This window comes from Notothenia coriiceps, unplaced genomic scaffold (assembly GCF_000735185.1).
Source record: "Notothenia coriiceps isolate Sejong01 unplaced genomic scaffold, NC01 NC01_scaffold00000339, whole genome shotgun sequence".
Classification (NCBI taxonomy): Eukaryota; Metazoa; Chordata; class Actinopteri; order Perciformes; family Nototheniidae; genus Notothenia; species Notothenia coriiceps.
Genome location: NW_011333040.1, coordinates 16,677,673 through 16,688,134, shown reverse-complemented (window position 1 = coordinate 16,688,134; position 10,462 = coordinate 16,677,673).

Here is a 10,462-nt window from a genome sequence, read left to right as displayed (position 1 = left end):
CCAAAGGAGGAGGAGCAGGAGACCGTTAATGAATCTCCCCGGAGACGAGACGTCGTGGGGGTGGAGTGAAGAGGAGGAGCTGCAACAGGAGAGGAGGTGCAGAAGGCGGGGTTTGCATGTTCATGTCTGTGTTTGAATGCAGGAGAGGGAGGGGGAGGAGGGGGGGGGTGTGTAACAAGCTGTCACACTGCAGGAAAGTCTGCTCCAGTAAGTCACATCTGCCAACGCGCAGCAGGGCCATGCCTGAGGGCTGCGGGGTCAAAGGGCACGACGTCCCCCTGCAGAGCGCTCAGATCACATATCCACTGCAGTCAATAAAGTGGCTGCTGTCACTGTAACACACACTGCCAACACTGTTCCTTTTTCTATAGACTCAACTGTGAATCTGCAGCACATTGATTTACTGTATATTTGGCTCTTCTTTATCGGTTTTATTGCAGGACCCTTGTGATTGAAATATTAGAATGAGAAATGTTTGTGCGGGAAGAATATTCTCTACTCATAAGGTCATTAGACTGAGTTGAACTTTCTTTCTCAAAACAAACTTCAACCTTGTTTCCTCCTTTTTAGCTATGTCTCTAAAAATGTCTGCTGGCTTAATTAGTATTTTCACATTTAGAAATATTTCCTTGCGGTAAGAGATGCGAGCTTTAGGGTTTGTGTTCATCTTAGCTGATCGAAGCCTACAACACAGCTTCTAAGTAAGCAAAGAAGTTGATTCCCTGTCAAAGCTGGCTCAGGAGCTTCTCACCAGCATGTAAATAAATACGACCCCCTGCTGTGCTAACTTGACTTCTGACAAATTAGCAGAAAGGCATCTCATTTTTTTCCTTTTGACCTTATCTCCATCTCCCATGTCCTGGAGCCACCCTAACTTAAAGTTTGTTTTCTCTGGATTATCTGATCCTGTGCCCTATTTCTGGTCCAAAGCAATGAGAGTAGGGAATGCAGCCAGCACCCCTCCTTTCCCAACCCTCCACTGTCTGACCCTCACTTGCTTCTACCCGTCTACCACTTTGGCGAAAAGCCCGTGACCTCGCAGTGCAGCTCCCTGAGTGACCGGTAATGGTTTATTTTGTGTCAAAGTGCATTTTGGTTCCACTCTGCTCAAATTTGCCGGACAAATTCAGCAGTTGTGCAACTTGAACCAGTCATGAGCTCACGTGTTTACAATGCAAGGCTGCCGTTGTTTGTCACACCTTTCAAATAAAAGGTAGCCAAGATGGACAGTGTTTACAGGATGCTGGGAGCTGTGGCTGGCAGCTCCGTCCACTGGGATGGTGTTGGGAGGCTCATTTAATGGTCGCCTTTCCCCTGCCTCCCAACTGCAGCCCAATGGTGCCTGTCTGGATGCTTCGTTGTCACCTCATGGCTTTTACATTATTGTGTTTTAAACAATGGGTTTCAACCTACAATGAACAACAGGCTTGGGTTTTGACCCCCACAGTGCTGCTGCTCCTTTGTGGAAGGGAGGTGTGAGTACAAAACGTAATTTGTTATTACTTCATAATTCTTTCATTATGTTTTTGTTTAAGTGGCACATTTGTTTTCAAAGGGTAGGTGTTGAATTATATAAGCACAAATGTGGACATAGTGAATGTGCAGGCAGTCATACAGTATGGGCCCAGGGTCCTGATAAGGCAGCCTTGTTCCCCACATAAGGAGAAAAAGAAAGTTTAGAGTTTATGAGAAAAAAGCTTGTGAACTCAGAACTGCGGTTTGGTCTTTCTCAACATTCTCAAAATTAATTAAGGTCATATTTCACCAGGGGATAAACACAATATACCAGCCAATTGTTTTTGTTCATTTTGCAGGGGGGCTTTTGTTGCCTGAACCTAATCATTAAAGCAGGGAAAGAAAGAGTGCTAATCTTTCTGGGTGTTCTGTTTCCTCCAGGTCTCTCGTGAGACAAGCTTGTTGATTCTCCGTGCCCTGGATTTCTCTGCTTGCTCAGCTTCTCGTGAAAAAAACATCTGCAGTCCCATACCATAGGATTATTTTCGGTTAGTTTTTATTTTTGTTTCTATGACATAAGGGTCCTGGATTCATGCACTTACTTTTGTTTTGTTTCACAAAATATATTAACTGAATTTCAGAGTATTCTGAGTATAAAGTTACTAGATGTTTTGAGTATCATCAATGGATAGGCCAAGTGGAGTGTGACTCAGAGGACCCGAAGATCTATATCTCAGGATAAATAAAACGTCTGTGGAAAGTCAAGGAATCAAAAAAATAATCAGGATTCATCTTCTAGGGTCCAAGGATCTCTGTATATCCGTAAGAGTTTATGACCATAAATAATAATTTTTGTTTTTCAAAAGCAGCTGACCGAACAACTGACTTTGCAATCATCACACAGGTGCTGGATAATATTTAGTTTGTTTCACAGCAAAGCTTCCACAGCTATACAGTACATTTACATTGTATGTGATTCTGTCAATATATATTATGGTTAAAAACGTGACACACTTGGGTAAAGGAGGAAGAAGAGAACAAAATCAAATCTAAGACGATCTCCAAACCAACAATCCATTTTCAATGTATTTATTATTTTCAGAATACCAACTTGGATGTATATAAACGACAACCCTACAGGACCACATTCACTTCTCATGAACCCATTAACCTTTCCATCACATTGAACTGTTTGTGTAAACATTGTGATGTATACGCTGGCTTCTGGTACATTTATAATTCAAGTTATTGTAAATTAAACAGTGGGACCTCGGTGCAGCTGTATGGATCACCTAAGGGCGTTTATCGCAGCTCCACTAAGCATTTGTTTAGCTCTGGTGAAATGCGTGTGACGGTGTGTCAGTTTCCATCACGCTGTGCTGTAACAGTAGCAGACATGACCGCCCTGCCCCACTACAACTGCTCCCTGATCCCCTCCCTCCCAGTTGTTCTCCATCTGTTGCCTGAAGTCATACAGGATGGTCCTCTTCTCCACCAGTTCTCCCATTTCTCCTATTGCCCTCCTCCTCGCCCTCCCTCACCCTTCCTCCTCCCTCAATGTCAACTAATTAGGGGGGGGGGGTAGCAAAGGGCAGTACAAAGACCTCGTCTGGCCCACCCACTGACCCCGTTCCACCCTTTTCCGAGCCATCATTTCTAGCCATTAGCCCTCTTAGTCTTTTGATTAGGGCCAAGAACACCTAGACACAAAGGGCTAATCATGGGATACGGCTAGCTGAGCTGTGTCACTCATCTTTGGGAGAGTCCCCTTCCCGCCCCACCCTGTCCACCTCTCTTGTTTGTCTTTGGTCTGCTGCTCAAGAACTGAGCCTCTAATCTAGTCTCTGGTCAGCGAGGCAAACGGTCTGTCTCTCTTTTCTTAGTCTGTCATTAAAGGAGATATCGTCTTTCTGTCCAGCTAATGTTATGTCCTCATTGCTTTAACCTCTGTTTTTGTTCTGAAATTCAAAAAACTTCCAAGGGTCTGACGTGTCCAAAAGCAACCTTTTTTATTTTCTTTAATAAGATCAGTACATTTTTAATGTAACACATGATCTTGACAACAAATGCCTTTTGAAACAAAAGCACAGCTTATTTTAAACTCAAAGTCACTTATCATTCAGTGCTAAAATGTTTTAAAGAGTTGCCATTTGTAGCACATAACTCTATCTATTTAGTTGCCTTACCATACATGAAACAGTATCAGATTTTGGTGAAAGATCATGGCTACAATAAACAACAAGAATATTAATTACAAGTTTGGGATGAAAGCACACACTGTTCTACTGCAGCATTGTTTAATCAAATCAAGTTTTATTTATATAGCACATTTTAAAAATGATTTTTGGTCGAGCCAAAGTGCTGTACATACAGTAAAAATACTTTACAATAAGGACACTTTACAAAAAATACAACAGCACAGTTTGTGCAGAATATCAGTATGAGAAAACGACACCCTCTGTCCTTAGACCCTCACATTGCACAATGAAAAACCTCCGGAGAAAAACCCACAGTTTAAAGGGGAACATGGGAGAAACCTCAGGGAGAGCAACAGAGGAGGGATCCCTCTCCCAGGACGTACAGACGTGCAATAGATGCCGTGTGTAAATCGAAGAGTTTATATGCTATCTGTCTACCATCACCACCCTCTTACCTCCTGCTACTGTTTACCTGGTTTTATAATGGGACTACTACTTCTGTTGCTGGAACTGCAGGTTTACTCTCTCAGTATTTATTACTAAGGTAAATCACACACACACACACACACACACACACACACACACACACACACACACACACACACACACACACACACACACACACACACACACACACACACACAGAGAGCGACTTAAGTTAAGTAAACACTTCCATGATTGTTCTCACACAGAGAAACATGTCTCGTCATGAAATCTGCGGCACACAGTTCAATCAGTAGTCGATTGCACGGGTGGACTCCAGCCAATTGAAACCCAAGTATTTAGCCGCATGCCAACATGCCAAAGCTCAGTGTGATGAAACCTCTGGGCAGTTGAGATGATGGACAGAAAGCTGCTTGGAAAGTTTCCCTTGTTTCCATCTGAAATGTGTTGAGACTCGCAGGAGTTTGGAACAAAGCACCCACACTGCAGGACTGTCATACTGTCTGCTTAAAGTTGGCGCGGCAGGATAGAATTAAAATGTGAAATCTTTGAACTTTCAGATCTGTTTAAGACAACCTTTTAATACACGCCAACCTTGCCAAAGCCCAGGTGTTGTGAAGCATCAGTGATACAGGATCTCAAGGACAGGGTTACATTTTTGAACTTCCCTTTATTTCAGATTATACTCGGATTCGTTCATCCATTTCAACTGTATCGGGTTAATATTATTCATATGAATATAAAAGGTTTTAAATTAATAAAATGAGTGCATTTTTCTCATACATTTTTATTTAAACTCTTTCATGAATTTGAAAGGCAAGTGTTGTATTTAGGAATATATTTGAGCAGACATTTATTATTCATGACTATATTTCTATAATTGTATGTTCCAGAGTGGTTCTGTTATTGTTCTCTTTGAATGATCCCTTCATAAAGAACCACCATATTTAACGTCCATTTACTCCCATCTTGATGAGCCTTAACTTGAAGTACATCAGTCTTTTACAAACTTCTTAAACTGTCGTTACACCAGCCACTACCTGCATTGTATTGCTCCTAATGTATGGTAATAATAGCCTCTTAACGGAGTAAATGTCCTTAAAGTTAACGCAGCATCTCCACGGTTGTGTACTGTTTGGCTCTTGTAAAGGGTTAGTTACTCAATAAGTGGCAATCTGCAACCGCAATGCAACAAAATCCTACACACGGTCACTTTATATGATATAAATGTAATGATTAAATAAAATCATCTGCTTCCTACAACCAGCAGTTTCAGTCTCATTGGCATTTGTGAGCCTTGCCAGAGAGCCTTCAGGGTGCATGTCCTGGAAGAAGTGAAGCATGTCAGCAATGCAAACAGATCACAAAGGCTTACCTGCTGCCATCAGTGAGAGGTCCGCACAGAGCAGCTACCTGAAGCCCTTAGAGAGGCTGCTGTTGAATCACACATTACAGTTCATGCACATAGTCTGGTAATTTCTGGGGTCAGTAGGTCATCTCACAAGGCTGCAGAATAAAAGCCTGCTAGGGTGTTTTCTTATACTTTTAGTTATTGTTCAAGTCATTGTAAGTATTTATTTAGAAATGTAACCAAATATGGGCAGGAGTTTGATCCTTAATCAGTTGTTGGATTCATAATTCTAGACTGTAGATTGTTCTTGATCTCATATTACTTTGCCCAAAGAGCAATGTGTTCGTCAATAATGTTTATAATGTTGTGTCAAAGCAGGTAAAAACAGTGCAGCATATATAGATTGACTGAATAAACGATTAACTAATAAACAAACCTTTATGGATATCAACTTTATCCAGTATGATGTCTTAACGATTTATCTTTGTTATTATAGCAAGCCAAAATAGAAATCTGATTATCAGACTATTTGCACAGATCAGTATATTATGATAGGCCATCTCTGAACTCCAAAATTAACTGATTACCACAATCTGCTTATTGACAATTAAGAGAAGGAAAATCTAACAATATTTAAATGAATAATGTTAATCTAGGAGCAGGAAGGAAATAAAAGTCTTATCAAGGTGCAAGGTCAGGGGAATCACATACAATATGTGTTTCTGTGTTTTGCATCCATGTCTCTATTTTCCTTTTTTTAACCATATATTTTTTAATCATTCTCTTAAAATCCCAAACAATAATTCCGTGAATGTATTCTGACTGATGTCGTTGTTCTTTCAATGGTCCTCTCCTCCTCCTGAACTCCTTGGATTAGAGCAGACCCCCCTGCTACCGCTCACACACAGACCTGCTTCTTCTCAACTTCTCAATCTCACTTGTGTGTGTGTGTGTGTGTGTGTGTGTGTGTGTGTGTGTGTGTGTGTGTGTGTGGCAGTTGCAGTGTTTTGTATTGGCATGTTTCAGCGTGTGTACAAGTGTGTGTTGGAATGTGTTTCTGTGCATGTTTGTGTGTGTGGTTTGGAGGGGGGCGCATGCGTTGGCTTTTGAGATTTAGCAGGAATGTTTTGGGGATCACTCTGCTTCAGATTTCACTTCAGTTTTAGAGGTAGCAGAGGAGGGAGGAGGGGAAGGATTGAGAGAGAAAGGGAGGAGAATGTGGGTGGGAGAGATGAGGGCGGGGGGGGGCGTTCAGGGTAAATCTCTCCTCTCTGAGAATAATTCGATCCCCCGGCTTGGCTGGCTGTTCTTGACTGTGTCTTGTTCTGTCCGTCACTGAACAATGCAGATGGAGTAACGTTTCAGGTCGGAGGGGAACTTTGATTCTCCAGACAGGTAGTCACTGCGCCTCCCCCGTTTATTTCTCCCTCTCACACACAAACACACACACCAACTTCATCTCCTTTTCTCACATGCTTGCTCTCACTCCTGCCTGTTCTCTCTCCCACTTTTCTCTCCGCCTTGGTTCTTCTGTTCTCATTGTATTTGTCTCCTGTTGATTCAGTAGACAGGTAGCTCACTCTGACCCCTCCACCTCCACCAGCCGTCCCCTCTTTTTACACAACCCCATGTGCATTCCTTAGACTCAGTATTAAGCACAAGCAGCCTGACCCCCCTTACACACACCATTCATTACACACTGTTGGCTCTGTTTCTTTGTTTAATGCTCTGACCTTTATCAGACATTTTCAAAAGGAGGATCTTCATCCAACAGTACAAGTTTTTTTTTAATCGATTCCCAAAAGGCCATGTGCACCAAATCGTTTTTAATGTAAGCCTAAAAATGTTAATATAAACATAAGCTCAACTGATGGATGGCAAAGGGCAGATCCTATTTTATTTATGTCTTATTTAATAAATCTAAATATTCATAAAACTACAGCTGTTATTTTTTGTTTGGATATCTTTGTTGGTTGAAGATTTACTGGAGTTGATTGCGAATATTTTTGTCAACCAAAAAAGCATCATCCCATCACTCTTCATTCAAAGTCCTCTGTCCAATGTAGGCTCATGTGTCAGTGCATTACTACACACACAATACAAAACAAATCAAGTTAATCTAATTCCTACTTTCAAAAATGCATGATGTAATGGCATGAATTTTTTGATCCTCATAAAAGTCCTTCCCTTCTGTGTCATGCATTAGAAACTAAATTAGATCAGCGGAGGAATTGACTATTTCAAGTTTACAGCAACAAATACATTTTCTCATTTTCCAATCTTCATTTTCTTTCTCCCCTCAAACGTAAAGAAAGTCCATTAGTAGCATTTGTCATTAACTTCCCTGTGTGCAAGTTGTGGGTCCGTGTGGCCGTGTTAGTTTTTCTCCCTGCGAAAACACAATCATTTCCCAGCGCTAAGAGCCCTTAATGGACTGGAATGGGCACTCTGAGGCTCATTAGCATTAGCCAGCTTCCTACTCTCCGTTAATGGAGAAATGCTCTTTATATTTATAATGCTTTTACAGAGCGGGAGGATCAATATCATAATCTACATGATTGTGGAATATGAAGTAAGATTTTTTTGTACGCATTAGGGAGAAAGTATTGGTTTGAGTTGCAAAACAAGAAAACACTTTGATGAGGGAGTGGTTGCTGTCCACAGCGGATATATTAATGTTAGTGCAATAGGTAGAGCAGTAAATAGATTATTTTTATGTAACTGAAACATATATTAACGACTTAAAAAGTTTCCCCTATTGAACTTATAAACTTTAGAGCCGTCTCTACTTTTCAAATTATTTATTTTCAAGAGTTTAAACTGCAGACCAGTTCAAATACGGCAAACCGCTTAAATGAAGTTTGAATACTTGTAAGCAGGTATGTTGACAAACAATGCACATGCCAACAATGCTGTACAGTCTGGAAATGATCCCCAAAACTGGTGCAAAGAGTTATTTGGTCTTTATTGGGGTTTGGTTTGGCTCTTTAGAACAATTTCCTGAAAGTCTTCTTCACATTTATTAAATGAGCACTGTGAAGAGAGTGTGTGCAAGATAAGCAAGTGGGAACTGTTCTTAGTCTGAAGGGGGCTTCCCCTACACCTCTCCGTGTGTGTGGGGATGTGTGAGTGTGTGAGAGGTTTCTCCTCTTGTGTTATCACTAGTGTTGAGAAGTGTGAGCCAGAGAGGATTGTGACACCAGAGAGAAATCCTATCACCGTTGCTTAAACATCTCATATAGACTTAGAGCTGAAGCTGTGATAGTCCGACCAGAACAGCACACACACACACACACACACACACACACACACACACACACACACACACACACACACACACACACACACACACACACACAGTCAATTCCATTTGTCATTAAATGTAGCTAATGAGGTTACATTAATACTATTTCCCACGAATATAATAAAAATGCGGAACAACAACTTTAAGACATCATCACACACACACACACACACACACACACACACACACACACACACACACACACACACACACACACACTTAGAAAAAGCTGTAAAAACCCACACCCGCCATGGTGGTCCACTGGGATCTGTCTCTGCTGGGCCTGGCTTTTCAGTAATGGACCACAGGAAGGACACAAAAGCCACCTCGTTCTCACACACATCATTTTTAAAAATCTTAATCTTTCTTTTTGCATGCACATTACTCACCCACTACACACTTTCTCTGTTCTCTCTCTCTTTACTTGAGCTGGTTTAAAAAACGTTTTCTGTCTCAGATTTTCTTTATGGTTCTGTCTATTTCTGACTCTTCTCTTTTTTACAACCCCTCCCCTTGCCGTTAAGCCTTCCTTTTTTTTTTTTTACAAAATACAGCACTCAAGACTGATGTACTTGTTCTCCATCACCAAGGTCAGACTCGTATGTATCATGTATGAAACATATGGATGAACCCATTTTGCCCTGTCAGTCTGGTATCTTTACTTCTTGCTGGTGCAAGGTGTGCTGATACCAGGCAGCGCAGACGGTAACTTCAGCAAGTTTACCTCCGGAGTTTATTGATCAGCACCCTTTAAGTAAGTCAAGTCATTAACCGAAAGGGCTACGGAGGCAAAAAGAGATACCTGGAGGAAAACAATTGCCTTTCAAGAGATCCCTCGGGCTTGTTAATCGGGTTACCTTCTGGAAAAATGCAACCTGGAGGATTTTTCATTAATATTAGAATGATGTTGAGTGGGATGACAGATAATTGACCATTTACTAAGCCCTCACTCCCTTATTTATTTAATTCATGGCACTAGAAAAAAGATCTTTCAATCCCGTTTGAATTGTGCCACGAATTACACATATGATGTTTGTCAATCTTAAAAAATAATTTCCATATCAAAAAAGTCACAATTTGTCGAAACTTGTTGAACTATAAGACTATGAAAAATACGCAACTAGAAAGACTACAAATCCCAGAATCCCGGTCCCGCATGCTGGCTCTTACGGGGCCGACTAACTCCCCGTTTGTGTATGTACAGCTCTCAACATACCCAGACTTGGAATGATTTTCACCTCTTTTAATACTTTTCGCCTCATTCTGAAAGAAAGAAATGAAATGTGCCAACGTGACGGCCGTCTTGGTGTTGGTGCGAGACGGGAGATGTAGTTAATTGAGCACTTCACAGTTTTACGACACATTTTTATTTTTTTGACTTGCAAAATTATCTTTTAAATTAACCAACATCATATGTGTAATTTGTGGCACAATTCAAACGGGATTGAAAGATAATCTTTCTCTCGCCATTGACTCCAATACATACTTTTTCTGAAATAAGGTCCCATGGAGGTCCCCCGGAAAGGGAGGGACTTCACCTCTATTGTAATCTGCAGTTTCCGGCAGGTGTGATTTAAAAACAACCCAATAATCCACAACTCTGCAACCTGAACACCCCTCGCTCTCTCTCTACCCAGAGAGTGATGACTGTGGTCCTCAGAGGGAGAGGGAGCTGCTTTCGTCCACATAAATAACCATCTCCTGAGCGGG